Genomic DNA, 18281 nt, shown 5'->3' with positions numbered 1-18281 from the left:
ATGATAGCACCCTTGGAGGAGGTTGAATCACAGCTTTGTAAATGCTTTTCTACTGCGACTATTTCTGGATATCACACAGGGCAGTGTTTCATTGGGTGTCGCTTTGATAAGCGTGCTGTCCACTGAAGCGGAAATCTATTTGTTGGAAGTGTTTTATACAATTTCCATAAAGTGTTGCAAGATGGAACAAATGTAAGTTCGCAGGAATAATAATAAGTGTTTAAACATTCAAATTGTAAAAAACCCTAAAAAATACGCTACATTAAATGGCTCTTGCAGCCTACAAGATTCTCCACTTGAGCAATCTTAGCATCGCATCTAATCATTCTCTGATCCAGAGGTGGGCAACTGCTCACATTACTCCGAGATTTATTCTTCCACATCCGAGTGAAGCCATACGTACAAGCGAAAAGATAATAAAAAAACAAAATACATGTCTTGTGCATGACCAGGAAAATTGCAGCTCGACTCGAGACTGGGACATAGTTTCGGTCCCAAGAATACAAAAATGCAATACATGTCATGTGCATGATGAGGCGAATCCAATGCCTCAACCCAGACTTTTGCTCCAATCTGAAATCCATTCCCTGAGAATCGCACTGAGAGACTCTAAATTATCTGCAACCTTTGCCAACATTTTGAAATTTCCCGTTTGTGTCAGTTGATACCCCTGCGCGATAAGATACTTTTGTGGTAGAAAACAAAGCTGAAAAACCACCCGATGAGTGGACGGACAGACAACCTTGCTGCTGCTCCGCCACTTGCACAAACATCGCGAATCGCAAATCGAAATCGATTTCCAATTACAAAATATTACAGAGCTGCGAATGGAGGGGAAGTGATTCCAACTGGAGACGCCGTGCCGTCATGATGCGTGAAAGTCGACCTCAGCCTCAGCCTTGGGCTGCGGGGAAGGAAGGAAGTGAAATAAATCACAAGCGAGCAAACAAAGTGAAATGTAAACATCATAAAGTACATTTGCACATACTATATACGATATGTATATGCGATATATACGACATGTGCGAGTATACGATACATAAAACAAGCCAAGCCAAAACAGCGCATTCAATGAGCCACTTTTAATGCCTGACGCGAAGACTGCCCAAAAAAAGCCGTCAGTTTCGACTTATCTAAGATGTTGCGCTCCGTTTTTGTATGATGTGGAGGGAGATACATGCATATGTATGTATTTTTGGTCGTATGTAAAAGGCTGCCATGTCAAGTTTGTTGAGCTTTTGCTCTGGCAAGGTTATTGCACACGAGAAGTGCCCGCAGACTCACAAAACAAACCGCAAAAGAATAATCATTTTAAGGTAGAAAAAACAGCATGCGATGATTAAATATTTGATATGTCAGCTGGTCGGCAATCTACAAAAAGCAGGACCACAGAGTGAGGTTTGCGAAAGGTAGGAACATGGCTGCAATATGGCGTGGATATCTCAGAGCTGTGACAGTGGACCACACCCTCCGCTCTCCGCCAAGCGGAGTGTTAAATAAAGTGAAACTTCCGCACAAGTTTGCTTTAAGATATATCACAAGTATAGCACTGATTAATCGTAGTTGCAGCCGTACTTATGGCTATACTTTGCATATTAAATTAGTGCCAAGACAACAATTCCCCAGTCGCCAAGTCTCCCAGTCCACAATTCCCATCTCAAGGCTGGCATTTGCATTCAAACGCGTTGCATTTTCTTTTGGTCACACTCGGAAAATGCCTGGCCGCAAATGGGGAAATCGAAGGATAGACACGGCAAGAGCAAACTATTCCATTCACCCAGCATTATGGCTAATGTCCATAATGAATATGCATAATTATCTACGCTTATGCCCCAGGCTTGAAGGCAAAAGATATTGTGCGGAAATGGCGATGGGTTGAACATCTTTAGACGGGTTTGTTTTGGGTTTGTTATGCACATGAGAAATAATTAGAAAAGTTAACATGGTGTTTTCATAAAAGAGAGCTTCCCTTAAGCCTCTTAAGACTATATTCATTCATTTAATCTGAGCTACTTGTTAACTTTTCCAAAGTTGAGATATTAATATTTGTATAGATAGATAAAAGCAAGACAGTTGCTGCGCTGTCTTCGCGTACACCTCACTCTCGACTGCTAAGCCACACTGCGAGAGAGGTAGTGTATAAAACTGACTAAAAACTGAAAGAAATGCATCTTTCTAAGGCTTTGCCATTCCTTTGATAGAATCCAATTTATATCCATTACTACTTACATACACTGTTCGCTTTTGTTTGGGTTGACAGGCACTGGAACACCCTCCGCAATGTGCAGTCTAACTCTGTTGTAAGCCAAAGCATCCAAACAAAAGAATCTCAAGCCCCCTCCAGAAGCAGCACATAGATACAGATACATACGCCCTCTATCTCTCTCTCTCTCTCTATCTATCTCCCTCTTTCTCTCTGGCAATAGAACACACAAATTTATTATCATGTAAAACTTTTGTGCAACAATGCGAACAACAAAAGCCTGAAAGTCGCGGCTACTGTGCAGCTGTTCGACGCTGCACTCCGCAGTCGTTTTTGTTCTGCTTGATAATTTATTTGAATATTTGGCATAATTATGTCCCCTCGCCCCTTTTTTTATAATAACGAATATTTCACAAGCGGACAAACGCAAATTATTACTTGTAGTACGAGAATGCACTGAGAATCGGCCCCAAAAAAGCAGAACTGAAACTTGGGAAGTGGCTCGAAGTTCGGACCGAGAGCTGACATTGAGAGTCGCGGATAATGAACGCGGATAACCAGTTGCACATAAGACGCAGACACAGACACAGACACAGATACTGATACAGATGTGTGTGTTCGGTGTATGTTATGGCTGACAAATGAAAAATGATTGCCGCTAATTGCTGGCGACTGGTCGGAGAGAATGGAGTAGGAGAGGCAGAGAAGGAAACCAACCCGCTTTGTTCTGGTTCTATGTTTAGATATCGAGAAAAGATAAATGATATGCTCAATGTTGAAGCCAATAGACCGCTGACCAATCACTTAAAGTCGATTAACTCCATAGCCATGCGAAAGCCCACACCGAGCCCCGAGAGCCGAAGATCGCGACTTCTATAATTTCGTACTTGGCGCCTCTAGCTCTGTGACTCTTATTTCGATGCTATCCGATCCCATCCGATCCCATCCGATCCCATCTCATGCTATTCGATGCTATTCGATGCTATCCGATCGTCGTGCGTCTCGAATCAAAACGCGCATAAATTTCTATGCTTTTGTTAATCTCCTCTCCCTACGGCTGCTGCCCCTCCAAAACAGTAGCGGCATCCATTAATCAAAAGGCACTCCACCAGCTCTCTCGGGTGCTCCGCTCGCATATTAGTTACACTTTAGCGGGGCGCCCAGAAATCTGATGTTGGGTTATTAGTTTGCCAGAGTTATGATGCAAAACAGTGGAATGGATGGATGGATGGATGGATGGATGGATGGCTTACATGATGAGTGTCTGACATAAGGCTGGGCTGTGGATTGGACTGAGGATTAGGTTCAAGGCAACTGCCGCGTGCTTTCGGGGAGTGCTCGAGAACAGCTTAGATTTTGTGGGAAGTGCTCTACACTAAGCTGAGATAATGGATAATTCCACATTATGTACTTTGGAGAATGCCTGGAGAATGAGTAGTTCAAGTAGAAGACGTTGACTATTACACAAAGGATGACAAAATTTTCCATTTATCGCAATTTATAATCCCTTTTATTTTCTGCCACAACGAATCCCTTTTCCAGGGCCACCGTAACAAATGGCTGAATAAATTTGTTTGCATTTCCACTCTACATAGCGCCTCAACGCCTCTCAAGCGCAGATTCTGCTGGGCGGCAGAGCGGGAGGAAATATCAACAGAGCTGAAGAGAGTTTCTTCAATTTGTGCCGCGCACATTGGCAAATTTATGCAAATTTTTATTTATTAAATAAACACGCAAAGTGCGTGTCATCAGCTGTTACACCAGGGACGCAAGGAGACAGGGACCAGAGGTTATGCCCCCGCCTGGGTGGGGCCAACGAACGACTACGACTAGGACGAGGACAACTACAACGTCACAGACGACAAACGACAAAGACTGAATGTTGATTGGCAATTTGTTGTAGTAACTACCAGAGCATTTCGAGTAGTTGAATAAGGGTAGACCCCTCTACGAGTCTATGGGTGCTAATGAACTTGAGGATACGGATGGTTATAGGTACCAAGGAAGGCGTGTGGGTAGGGGAGTGATAATGCGCAAGAAATTGTTATGGAGTCCATAAAATAGATATCTTGATGGGAGTGGGCTTTGGGTGTGTTCTGCACAAAGAGAGAACAAATGAAAGGGTAAACTATGATGCATATTGGGTATTTTATCAAGGTATTCCTGGTTTGGTTTTTCCATAAAAAATTCCGGCTATTAAAAATGTACTCAGGCATCATGAAAGTGTATAAACTAGCCCATAGATTGTTTTATATTCGCCATAAAGATATAACTTAAGACGGGTTTTTCAACCAAACTAAATGTGTCAATGAAGAATGATTTACTACTCAGGTTTTGATTTTATTTGGATTTCCCAGGGTATTTGTCCGGTTTAGATTATCATCTGATAGGTTCTCATCAATTTATCCCTTGACACCTCCTTTCTACTTGATTTTGCACTCTCACTCGCACTCAGGAGCACCTTGGCGCACTTATCGCTTCGCTCCTTCGATCCTCTCTGAGGCGAGTCTCTGACTTAAGCACTCTCTTACCGAAGCAAGTGCAGCCACAACAATGAAATAGGCAAATGACACAAAGAACGGCCAGCAAATGAACGGAGCCCAAAAGCAGAACCGAATATCATACACTGAGAATAATTTCGCAGTACATTGAGCATAATCTCGCGGTCCGACAGAGCCACCAACCCATGTCGTGTTAACCTTCTCTAATGTTCGCGTTTGCAGTTTCAAAGTTAATTGGTAGAAGTTTTCAAACTTTGTTCTTGGTTCTTGCTCCTGCCTCTTCGTGATTATTCCTTTGTCCTTGGACAGAGTCGGCTTTAGTTTGCTTTGTTGTCATATCGTGTAACCACTTCAGGGCAGGGACTATCAATTATGAGAGGTACTGCGCCACTGGGCATGAAATTAGCTGCGTGCAGCAGACAAAAGTCTTCCCTGGCCCTGTCTCTGGGCTCCCTCTCTCGACGCACATGTGCGCACACCACCACCATCCCCCTCTTGTGGACTAACCCTGACGTTCGTTCAGTTGTTGTGCCCGTCATCGCATTTGGATATCATTACAGCTTGTTACTTTTGCTTTACTTTACTTTGCTTTGCTTTGCTTTGCAACATTTTCTCTTATTAATTTATGCATTTTTGGTTGATTGTCTGCGTTACAGTTGACAAGTTCTGGTTCTGGTTCTGCTGGGTAGGGTAGGGTAGTGGGAGTTCCGCGGCTGTTTGCGAGTATTTATGTGGTTCAGGTACAATAAGTACCACAATTTATTAGCTCCTACATGGCTATGGGTTGTAATGCAACGACTTTGATTAATTTTAATAGCCTTCCTGCCCCCAGAACAAGTTGTGTCTGTCTCCCTGGCAATAATTGATAATTAATAATTATTACGAGTTTTATATGTACGTAAACGAGTACTGTCTGGCATTTATCTAACCATTGTCTCTGGTCTTTGCAGACGTCCCAAGAGTTGCGTAAACATTTCTGTTTTGGAAAAGGTGAGTCGAGCTCCGTCTCATGTTGCCACCTGAAAGGTAACATCGAACAAAATAATTAATTGACTTTGGTTGCGGGGCGTATCGAATTCCGGATAAGTGTTCTTATGCAAGAGCGTGTTTCGAAATGACCAGCAATGACCAGCAGCCACAGGTCATTGGACGGATAGCTGCTCAGAGATTTGTCTGTTAGCCCCATTCGAAGCGAACTTTATCGGGGAATATATCACCTGAAGTGCGCCACTAACCTACATTTTTCTAACCCAAAACTACTGATTGATAGTGGCCGCCGCCGCACCCACAGCTATCGTAAATTCTTTCACAAAACCATCCGCCAACACTCAATCGTTCGGCAAATGCATAATGCAACTGCAACAGAAACGAAACAGAAACTTATCAATATGTGCCTCGAACAGAGACTCTGTATAGTGCCGCTTTTGAGTCAACAACAGCTCTGTGACCCACTTGCACAGCAGTGGCACCGCCGCAGCGACAACGCGACGCGACTCTCTAATCAGACATAAACTTTGCGGCTTGATAAATGCTAAATGCACGAGAAAACAAATAAAACCAAACAGATTGCAGATTGAAGTGGAAACAATTACAAATCAGTGCCCTCCCTGACAGAAGCTGTCTGCTGGGGAGTGTAATAACCCCGAGACGAGACGAGTTCCCGGCTTCCTGTATGCGATAAACAATGGATGCACTCCAATATGTGTCAACCTTATTGTCTCCTAACTGTAGATACTCGTACTCGCTTGCTTCTATGGCCGCTGCCATTGAGCCCTTGCCTTTGTTGCAGGTCCTTGTCCTCCGTTGCTTCTTAAAGCCTTTTCTCGCCTGTGATTATTAGTCGCCCACTGTGAGGGCAGTTGGAAATGAACTTGGTTTAGCGAGTTTTTCCGCTTGGCGCCGTCTTAAATGGAAAAGAGGGAAAGCCCTGGAAGTGTGGCAGCGTAGGGGCTCAACGTAGAACTCGCCACATGTGGTCTGCCTACCCCCCAGAACTCATCCCAAAACAGGGAACAACTGACGTCTTTCTTCGCCTCTCTTTCCTATCTATTCTATCTCTATTTTATGTATTTCTTTTGTTATTCCACACAATTCGCGGGCCTAACCTGTCAAGAATTTCAATGAGTTCGTTTCCCTTTCGGTAGTCATTCGGTGGTTTGTTCGCTCTTTCGGTGGCGGTGGCGGTGTCGGTGTCTCAGCTTAGACAAGAAAGACACACAGAAGAGTGGGAATATCATGCAGGCATTTAAAGCAGAACCTGTTGGGTTACTCATTCTGTTGTGATCTAAAAAAATGGAGCTTTAAATCTCGCACAATGGGCGAAAACTGAAGAATTGTTGGCAAAGAATCGGTTCATCTTTGGTAAAAGCATCAGATTTATTTTACCAAATAAAATGACAAATATATATACATATATATAACAAATATATAAATCGAAAGAATATCGATTATTAATCGATTTTATCCTGTTCTCATAAATAGTGTTTTACCTATTTTCTTTGAAACGTCTATGTTTTTTACGCATGTCTAATCGATATTAATGCTATCGATTTTTTAATTTTCGATAACTCGATATGAGAGCCTTACTCTTTTAATTTCCTATTCCACAAAATGGCATTTAATTTTCCACTTGATTAGCAACTAAACTTTTTCGATTATTTATCGACTTGACCTATCCATTCATGTCTCGCACCTCTTCACCAGTTCAAAAACTCGTTATCCAAATGAATGGCTTGGCTTAGCTCTCAGCCCAAGGGTAAAAAACACAAAAAGAAAACTCGAGTAAAACAAAGAAGAAAGAAGAAAAAGCCACCGAACTCATTTTTCCTTTTATAGCTAATTGTTATTTAGTGCGCCCGAAAGAGCCACCAACTCCAAACACCTGCACTTTTGGACCTCTCTCATGAATAATCAAATTATGGACCATATCTACCTAAAAGTTGAAAGTTGAGGTTCAGGTTCAGGTTACGTCACACACAGGCACTTTGACTGGCAGTTAATGAGCATAGTTCTTGAGAATCGATGTTCATCTGCCCTTTTCTGAATTAGTAGAAGAGGATATGCCCTCCTCTTTGGTTTGGCAAATTGGAAAAGTTTTATGAGCCAATTACATGCAAGAGTGGGCCCGAGAACATTGAGCTTCAAATATCACATCCATCACATGCGAAGTCCGCATCATGTGCCGACTATTATGTGAATGCAGTGCTCCCCGACATCGAGATCCCGCACAACGCATGCATGCCAGAAGACAGTCAAATCAACCTAAAGGCATCGCCGTCTATCATTAAACTGTCGTAAATCACAAGTAATTGACATTATACAACGGAACGGCCGTGTGCTTCAGAGAATCGGTCAAACGAGCAGGCAGGCAGTCGAGCAGTCAGGCAGGCAGGCAGGCAAATAAGCAACAATTATCTTCAAGACAGCAAACATTTATCTAAAAATACACGTAGCAACAATTAAGCTAAAGATATCCACATGGAAACTATCTTCATTTCTGTGGGGGTTATGTGTGTGTGGGTACTCGTGGAAGCTGTAAAGATCATGAGGGATAGGATGGATCGGAATGGATCGAAATGGATTCACTCTATTCAGTTTTATTCCCACAAGTTGATCTAAATCCACATGGGACCATCTCCCCCCCATAGACACATTACTCAAAGAGTTCGACGTTTGTTTGAGGCACTGGTTGCACCAACGACAGTGACAGCGACAACGCCAACGCCAACACTTGATCAATTGGCATAGATCTCTTGAGATTGTAATGCTCTAATGAAATTTACAATTGAAATGCAACGAAACAATGAAGGAACGGGCGAATATATTGTATATTTAGACTGACACACTGAACAAAAGATAGAAGATAGAAGGCAGAAGGCGGACCAACAGTACTACTCAATCTCCTCCCAACCCACCGCCCCACTGATGGCTGGGTCTATTGTCAGAAGATTACGAAATACGAAATACTCGTACTCGTACGTTACGTCTGCTGTGGATCTGTGGCACGCGTAATTCTATATAGAACAGATGGGAGGGACCGACCCGAGATTAGGTAATCGCAGAGCAGAAGATACAGAAAGAGAGAGGAAGACAGAGAGATTTGCAATTGTTAGCTAATAGTTGAAAAAGTGACGTTGCAATTGCATTCGAAGGTCTTGCGCGGTGGCAAGTGGTGGCGTCCGATTCGTAGCGATTGAAAATTATACTGCGGATATGTTTGCGTACTAAATGGAAAACTACATAAGGAAAATCATAAGTACTTGCAATAACTACAATACTTATTGTTGAATGCCACAAAGTGATGTTTATATATTAAATACTGCCATAAAGACGAAAAGTCAACAGTCCCCTCCTCCCGCCATCGTGGGATGCGGTTGAGTAAGCGCATAACCAGATCTTAATGAATCTCCCTCGCACTCCCCCAACTAATAGTTGTAATTTATGCAAAATTCTGAGTTTGGTACGCTTCAGCGACTTTCTAGCTTCTAACTCGAAATGATATTCCACTTTATGGATTTTTAACTGGAAAAGCATCCCCTTAAGGGCTTCCTGGATGCCATGTCGTTGATTAGCCATGTCGCCAGGGCCATAAAATAATGTATGTTTGATGGAGTTTTCCTGAGACTTTCGACTTTCTTTTTATTGCTGCGAAGGAGGAGGCCAGCTGCCAGAGGTTCCACACTGCAGTGTCCAGGAATTTAATTACACTGGGCATAAAAATTAGGGAACATAAACTGCAGACAACAGGCAACTGACAGCAGCAGCATAAACAAGCCACAGCAGCCAGCAGCCAGCAGAACTAATTAACATTCCCTCCCCTCCTCGAGTCCCGTCCCCTCACGCGATGGAGTCCAGAGGAGTTGACGATTCTGTGCTGGAGCGTAGGCAGAATTATCCGCGGAAGGGGGTTTAGAAGATTTCAAATGGGACAGTTTCTGGTTAATCTCATCTCCAAAATCAACCGGACCCAACACTCACTTCTGGGGAAGCCAAACCCAAACCCCCGTGGTTTCCCCCCTGACTACACCACTGACTGACGGTCAGTGAGGGAATGGGAACTGCAGTTTCGCTACGCTTTGACGGCTCCTCCACTCTACTCTCGAAAAGAATGGAATTTGTTCCAAATAGAACTCTCCAGTACCCCCACTACCCCTCCTGTACAGTATAAATGGGATAAATGAAATTCAAGTTGGACCCTTTGACAACCCTACCCTGTCCCCCACCTCGAACCATGCCCCTGCCATTTCCATTGTATGCTCCTCGTACGCTTCATTTGTTCCGTTTTATTCCATGTTATGCTGTATTCTATTGCCGATCGGAAGTTGTGTTTTTTTTTTTTTCTGTTAATTTATGCGTTTTGCTCCCCGCCTCCACTGACGACAGGAAATGCAATTAGTTTGGGGGTTCTCTGCTTTTTTCTCCGTTTTTTTTTGTTTGTTCTGTGGAGTGTCATAAATTGGCGGCGGTTTTGTTTACTCGAATGTTTCGGCTGCTGCTGCTGCTGTGTGGCCCCCATCTCGGAGATTTCTTTTGCTTTTTGGTCTACTCTCACTTCAGATGTGAATGTGTTTCGGGTGTCTTAAATAATTTAATGGCATTTTGGACAAATTCGTTGTAAATTGATGGAACGACTTGCTGATGGATTGAACTCGTGTTGAACATTTTGGGGAAACATAAAGACCAGATGTTCGGACGACTCCCCCCAAAGAAGGCGGTGCTGCTGATGTTTAATGTTTGAAGCGAAACAGAACATCCTCTAAAGTAGCGGTGGGGCCCACGACTCTGCTTCCATTTCTCCCACTGTTCAGGGAGTTATCTTTCGAAAAAAAAACTGTACATGCAGTGTGCGATCGCTGCTTGAATCGAGCGTCACAATACCACGAATTGCCATCTACTAAATTGGGTGTATGGGTGTAGTGTCGCGTCTCCTGCAATCCCTTAAGTGCCTGAATACTTCTTCAGTATTTGTTTTTATTTTCTAAAAATAAAAATCACTTTTTTACTTACGTGCCGATTAAAACGATTCGAAACGAACCGAAGATATGCCAGGAATTGGCGCGTGAAAATTGTTTCGTTTGATGAAGAGAAAAAATAGCGAAATAAGATTCAATTGGAAAGCAGTTCAGATACAGACACACGGACAGACAGACAGAGGCACGGGTTAGACAGTAGAAGCGCTAATTAACGAACAGAGCGAAAACAAAGCGAAATATGAACGATTCGAAGATGCATCTGCTACTTGTATTCGTATCTGCAGCGAGCGAAATTTCACTGGGAAAATACAAACCAAAGCAAAAATATATAAAACGTGCACACACATATCCCCATCGATGATATCGATTTCACTGCGAAAATAGGAAAGCAACAGCTCCGCAGCGGAAAAGCCGTGGTGGAAACTGGTTCGCGCGCTTCTGCGCTTTTCATTTTCAATGCAATGACAATTCGGCCCCAGGTCCCCAGGCCCAGGCCCCCATACCTCCTCATGCCACAAAGCCCAGACCCCAAACCCCAAGCGATCGTTCTAGTTGGAGGATTCTCGCAGTATCTAAATCTGTTATATCTATCTATCCAGCTATATCTATATCACTCTCCCCGCCTCTGGTATGAGCGATGATCGTTCCATTATATTCGCGTTACGTGTTCTGGCACACAAAACGAAGAAATACATTTCTCATGAATTCCAGCCTCGCTTCCTCTGCGGGGAATGTGAATTCCTTTCTCCACATGTTCTTCCCCATCACCATCATCATCATCATCCACTGGTTGTCTGCCATATCTTGGTCACTGGGTCGGTCTCGCTGGCGTCTGGTTCTGTCTGGATCTCCGATCTGATCTTTTGGGGGCCACCACCGCACGATCCCAGACTGCTGCGATTCCCTGCTGTTCTTGTTGCCGCATTTCTCCTGATTTTTTGTTTATTTACTTAGACATCAGGTAACCCCACGTCCACTTTCCCCCACCACCTCTCTGATTGTTGCCTAATTTGCTTGCTTTTCTCGCTGAAAAATCCAGTCCGCCCCTGATTTGTATCTGTTTGTGCTTATCCGGAGATGCCTCACCTCCTAGATTATTGGGAAATGTTTGTGTGGCTTGTGGCCAACAGGTGGCAGCGCCTAAGTGGGCCAATTGAGTATGCTGATGACGGTTTTAGAGGTGTGTGCCACAACTGCAGTGCGATGGAATGGGAAATTCGAATAGTAGCAATATCCCTCGAACATGAGACTTTTTAGTTGAACGATCGCCGCTCTAACAACGTTTTGCATTCAATTGCAATTATAAATTCTGAAAATATCAGCCACATCCGAAGCACTGAACCATAGCGACCTCCACAGAAAACAGAGACCTTTTTCTTCTACCCAAAATGCCTTCTCTTGGGTCTTGCGGGTATAATCAGGCGGAGAGCGCGACTTATCGTAGGTCAGAGACAGCGAATCGAACTGAAAGCGGCACACCACAAACAGATACAAGATGCATAGAAACAAAGAGAGAAAGATGGATGTATAGTGGCGGATTATGGGGAAAGGGGTCTGGCCTCCTTCGCCTTGGACTGTGCTCCACTATGATTAAGCAGCGACTCCAAATCGATAATGTCGAGGTGCTGGTCAATGGTCAGCCCCAGCCCCAGCCCCAGTCCCAGCTCTAGCTTCAGTTTCAGCTTCAAACAAGAAACTTAAATTGATTGGCCATGGCTGTTGTGTGTTGTGTTTTGTTGTGGCCTGCAGGCGATTGTTAAGTCAAAAGCATCAATTTTTTTTTCATTGGGTTTGTTGTTTTTCCAAGCCGATCGATCTCTGGTTCGTTGTATATTAAAAGAGTTTCTTGTCGTAGGAAAACAGTCAGAGCCAACCAATTGATGGGAAATTGGGTCTGTCATTGGGTGGGGGGGGGGTCCCGGTTGGGGGTTTGCTGCTGGTTCATTGACTTTGGGCGTACTGATGGTTGCTTGTTGCATCAGGCTGCAACCTGATTGACGGCTCGTCTTGCTAATTAATGCAGCTCTGTCCCGATGTCCGATGTACGATGTGTACGATGATGTAAGTGCGACTGATTGACAATGGCAGTTAAAAGGTAATTGATTATCCCGGTCCCAGGCAATCAATCAATTGAGATTGAAGCTGAAGTTGATTGGCAAGGAAAGGGGCGTGCCTGTTAAATGTTTCTTCTGTGAAATGGAAAGTGAAAACATTTGTCGCATTCGCTGGAAGAGCAGGAAAATCAATGTTTGCTTGTATCTGCTGCTTTAAGTGCGAATCTCACGCTTCGACTGGCTATCTTTGAGATACAGATACAGACAGTGACAGCTGTCAGGTCTCAGTGCGGTGCTCTACAAGTGACCAGAAAACACACACAAAATTTATTGCATGCCAAAAACCCAATTCAAACAAAAGAGCACACAAAAAAGTGGACGCGTACGCACAGCTCGGCACAGCCACAGATTCTTATAAATAGCCAAGACGACCCTGGGTGCCCTTAAAATGCTGCCGGCAGTACGCTCTGGTTGGCTTCTCGGAGGTGTTCGAGTTATGCGGCCAGACTGTTGGGCAGGCAGCGGGACAGGCCCCTAATCGGCACACAGACGGACAGACCATCGCGATGGGGAGACACTTGCCAGATAAACGATGCCACAAGACAGGAAATGGGCGGAAGTTTCCCGCAGATCGGGTTAATCAATAGAAAGTATCTCGAAAAACAACTTCCTAATGATTCGTTCAAGACAAGAAGTTGGCAGATTCTGCATCTTATTTCCCATTGTAAAAGAAAGTCTTTCGATTGAAATAAAACACTTAAATTAATCCAAATTATTTATCTTCTTTTGCAGGTAAGCAAATCGGGCAAAAGGAATGAGACTTGAATGATTTCCTAAGCTGTAAGTAATAGATGATAAAATGCACGTGCCATTCCAACCAGATTTTTATACATATATTTTTGGGGATCCCGCGCTTTTTTTAGGGGCAGCCTAGGGTAAGCCACTTCCAGCCCCCAAAATGACCCTCGACGGAGCAGTAACCGAATCTCACTCGTGCATAAAAAAAATTGTGGCCCAGACAGAACGGATGGCTACGGCTATGGCTACGGCTATGGCTACGGCTATGGCTACGGCTACCAGTTTTTAATTAGAAAAAAAAACCAGACTCGATCCCCAGAAGTTTTTCCAGCTCTCTTGTCTCGGGTATTAATTAACGACATCCTCTCGGGCCCCGTTTCTGCTTCTACACTTCTTGTGTTTTGCTTTTTATTGCCATGCGAATGGTAATAATTATTATCATCATTATTTCTGTTTTTTTTTTTTTTTTATTCGTTCTTTGGGTTGTTTGTATTCTGGGCACATTTGACCCAAATCGGTAAACGACGACAACACTGACCCATTTGGCCAATCGACCACTAAAAATTCAACACATTTTTATTCACGTTTTGGTGGTTTTTGAATCTAAAAGATATGTATGAATAAACAAACGGAAATCATGCAGAATTCAGACGAAAGTTTTCTATTTGACATCATGAATAATCCCTCTAGATAGCGATGAGGTCAAATGGGGTCTATAAAATGAAATTGTGCAGGAATATATATTTAAATTATAAACTTTACACGAAAAATCAATGAAATGTATTTGGAGTTTATAAAATTTTCCGACTGGCTTCCTATCAAAATGCGTAGGCTGTGGAGATGCTTCCTTATCGATCAGTGGCACAGTCGCATGCATTCAACATTGGATTGACATTCAAGAAGGGAGTTCTCCCATTTTTTAGATGCCCTGCCGTTTTTTTTCTGCATCAAAATGCAGACAAGTCGATAAACTTTGCTTAACTTTCCAGCGCCCGCTGTCCAGAGAGCCGTAACGAATTAGTCGGTTAGGTAATCTGTCTCCTAAATTAAGCATCCGAAGTGGGGAAAGTGAAAGTGCCAGACTGCAAGCTGCAAGCTGCAGATGTCGCGGCGTGCATCGCTGCGTATGCGTAATATTTGTCAAAATCAACAAATAAACATCTAAAAAATGAGAGATGCAGAGACACAGAGACAGATGCAGAGAGAGAGAGGGAGAGCAAAGTGAAAACCGCAAAAGAAACCAAAGAAAATTGATGGCAATTTATGTGCAGAGCAGAGCCTAACGGGTAATTATTATTTACGCATTTATTGGTGCATGAAAATGTAAATTGCGACAAGATCACGATAGGAGTAGCAGCAAACAACAACAAAAACAAGCCAAAAGCAAGTCAACAGCAACAAAAGCAGCAGCAACAGAAACAGCGTCGTGCAACCATGTTTGGTCAGGAAAGAAGCGACAACGAACTCAAGTGCATTAACCCTGGCAATCTTTAGCCAGGCTAAGTGCATCGCCAACACCAGAAACTAGGCATTGCGTTTGGCGACAGCAACAGCAGCAACAGCAACAAGTTGGACCATGGACCATGATCTTCAAAAACCTGCAACCGAAGAGTGCTCAGGTCCAGGTCCCAGGTCCAGGTCCAGGCCATGTCCATTCCATGTGAAAGAAGCAAAAGCCTCGAAAGCCAGTTTAGCAAGTTTCGGACCCCAGACAGCACCAGCCTCAAGTCGGGGACCGACTTGGCGGCTTGTTAGGGTTTTTAGCCGTGTCTCAAGTACAATTAGTGGAGCCATAGCTGATTTACCAAGTTTGGAAAGGTTTCTCTCTGTTACTTTCCGTGTACCCCATGCCCAATACCCCATGCCCAATACCCCATACCAAATACCAAATTCCCCAATACTGCATGCCGCATACCCCCCGCATTGATTGACAACTTCATAATGAGATTTCGTTGGAAGAAATGTGGAAAGATTTTGATAGATCTTGACTGCATCAATATTGATCGAGCGGGGGAAAGACTTGCACTTTCCTTGGAGTCGACTGTCATTTCTGAGTCATTTACTTTCCATTTTCGTCTAGCTTTTCTTTCAATTGGTTTATAATTTATTTATTTCACTCGCAAGAGTTGTTCCCCCAAAAGCCCAGATAGACAGAGACAGAGACAGACCTTGACTTCCACTTTCTGCTTGCGCCAGGAAAGCCTTTCATATGGAAATGCTGTGTGACATTTCTTATTTACGAGTTTTCCCATTTCTTTTGTGACTTTTGGTTTGTCGGTGCTTTGGTTTTTGATGCTGATGATGCTGTTGAGTCGCTTAAAATGATATATGTATGGGCGCAAAATGGATAAATGGATGGATAGTTTGCATACATAATGCGGCATATGACCGTCACTTTGCGATGGAGTTGTGTAACGAAGATGAACCTCCTCCTGCGATGGCCGCGATGGCTGAACTGTTGAAAAGTGAACAGCTTTATGGACGACGTGTTTTAATTACAACTTTGACATTACTTGTACAATACTTTCGAGAATTGCATGTCTAATTGCTGTGCGCTTCGCGGTGCTTTCGGTGTTCAACGTTCGGCTTTCGGCTTTTAGCTTTTAGTTTTCATGACTATTGGCAATTTTTCATTGTTCAAGAGATGAACCAAAAGGCGAAACCGAAATCGAAACTGCAACTGGAGTTGGTTTGGTGCTGGCACTGAGGGTAAGACGAGTGAATGGATTTGTTACAGCCTTGGCTAACGTTTTGGCTAACGTTTTTCCAGCTGCAGCATGTACGACCCAGCACTTGGGGGCTTGGTCATCGGAATCGGAATAGAAATCGCCATCGCAATGGCAAATGGCGGTTATCGGCATCGTAATCGGGGCGGGTGAATGGTGCACGCCAGGTGCGGGTTATGCAATAGCCAAAGTTCAAGAAATTGGCACGCGTTCGACTCGCCCCAAAGTGGGTCAAGTTTTTAATGATTCCTTTAGCTTGTGCACACAAAATGCAAACAAAGAAATTCGCTTGTTCTCTCCCAAAAAAAAAAACTTAGCAGAAACCTTGCCCAGCCTCAACGAAAAAAGCCTCTCGCAATGGACCAGATATTCAAACGCCAGGCTAAAGCAAACCAAACCAAACCAAACCAAGCCATAAAAAGCGCGATAAAAAGAGCATTTTTAATGGTGGCAAATGTTTACGGAGAAAATACACATCTGAAACAATGGATGCTATGCCATGCCCCAAGAAGCCCCCGAAATAAAGACCCTTAAAAGCAATTTTATTTGTCCCTGAGCTTACTGGAAGGAGCGGTGCGGTGCGGTGTGGAGTGGTGTGTGTGCCTTGAAGAGTGTAATAAAATACATTTCCAAATAGTTTTTTCATGTGGGGGGATTTTATTCAGGTACGAGCAACACTTGAGAAGATGTTTTGCGCTGATGCTGCACCGCAACACCCACCGAAACCACCCAAAACCACTTGAGAGTTTCTCTGTGCCGGGCGCAGTGTGCAGTGAATGGGTTTTAGTGCAATTTGTGGCTTCCACTTTGACTGTGGATTGTGTGCCAGGCACGTAGTCAATGGATTTGAAGTTAAATCTCATGTGGGGATCTGTATCTGTATCTCATTTATTGAGTGAGGCTCCTAGCTTGATTGGATGGATGGATAGAAGGGGGGGACATCTAGATCGATTCATTCTACAACCCATAATCGCATCATCCATCACTAATTAGCCCTCTCTGTATGTGGGAGTTCAGTGAACCGCAAATTGTTGTGTGTCATCCAAGCACAAGCTGTGAAAATTAGCAATAAAAATATGTATGCGATGACCAAATAAACGCCATAAAACTTGGCCAATTGATGTGTTTATCTTCCATCCACGATACAGCAACAAAAACTGGTTCAAAGCCATAGAAATTTACATGAAAAGTGGTCTCCCGAGAGCCCCTGCTGCCTGCCGTTCGTCGCCCGCTGAGCTATCAAACATGGGGCATCCACATCCACAAAAAGTGATCTGCAATGATGATGATGATGATGACGGAAGGGATGCCATGCCACTGCTACCACTTGATAATATCATTAGAAATTATTTTGCGCAACCCTCTAATAAGTTTCATATTCAAATTTAAAGCATTTGTTCCCTCTTCTTCGCTGGGGTTTCTGCCCCATCATTTCCCATGCCAAGTGGGAGAGTTTTGACCCAATTTCGGCAAGCATTCTCTCTGAAATGTCTTTCTCCATCGGCTTCGGTTTGGTTCGGCTCGGAGCAAGCTTGAAGCAAAAATAGTATTAAACTGTCTCGTCTCCTGTTAAAAATAGTTCCATGGCCATTGAATGCTCGTCTTTTTGTTGTCCCCCTCCACAATTTCCCAATCAATTTTCAAGGCAATTGTAGGGCATTTGTCTCTTCCTCAATCAATGGGTCTCATACTCGTACTCGTATTCGTATGAAATCGAAAGCAATTTCACTTTGGCGCCTCATTGTCAAAAAACTGACAAACAACTGTCAGTCAATCAAATGTCAATTGTTTTACTCAGCTGTTGGTTTTCTCCTCTCTTCCACTGCTTGTTCTGCGGTAAAGACGCCAAAGGGCAACAGTCTGGCAGCCAGCAACCTACTATATTCGTAGTTATGGAAAGGTAAGACGAGTCGGGTAACTAATCGACCGCAAGAACAAGTGCCAAGAAGAGCCAAGAGTAGTATTAACCGAACAGAAATGGAAAGTTGAGCTGGAACTATGGGGTACTGGGATATCAATTACAGAAA

General features: G+C 43.6%; 1 protein-coding gene across 3 annotated transcripts in view; it reads left to right on the top strand.

The window, feature by feature from the left end:
* Positions 1-18281, top strand: part of LOC111079817 (dual specificity tyrosine-phosphorylation-regulated kinase 2) — a 55031-nt gene that overhangs the window by 13312 nt on the left and 23438 nt on the right. Inside the window, exons 1-2 of one of the 3 annotated variants that reach the window (XM_022375130.2) lie at positions 8885-8959; positions 13523-13570. The exons of 1 other annotated variant lie outside the window; for it this stretch is intronic. The gene's annotated coding sequence lies outside the window, so the exon portion shown is untranslated. Of the gene's footprint in view, positions 1-5654; positions 5695-8884; positions 8960-13522; positions 13571-18281 lie in introns of those variants that run through there. One more of the 3 variants, XM_022375126.2, reaches the window with a different exon arrangement.

This window comes from Drosophila obscura, unplaced genomic scaffold (assembly GCF_018151105.1).
Source record: "Drosophila obscura isolate BZ-5 IFL unplaced genomic scaffold, ASM1815110v1 contig_46, whole genome shotgun sequence".
NCBI classification, from domain to species: domain Eukaryota; kingdom Metazoa; phylum Arthropoda; class Insecta; order Diptera; family Drosophilidae; genus Drosophila; species Drosophila obscura.
Note: the sequence above shows the minus strand (reverse complement) of the source record. Positions and strands in the feature narration are given on the sequence as shown.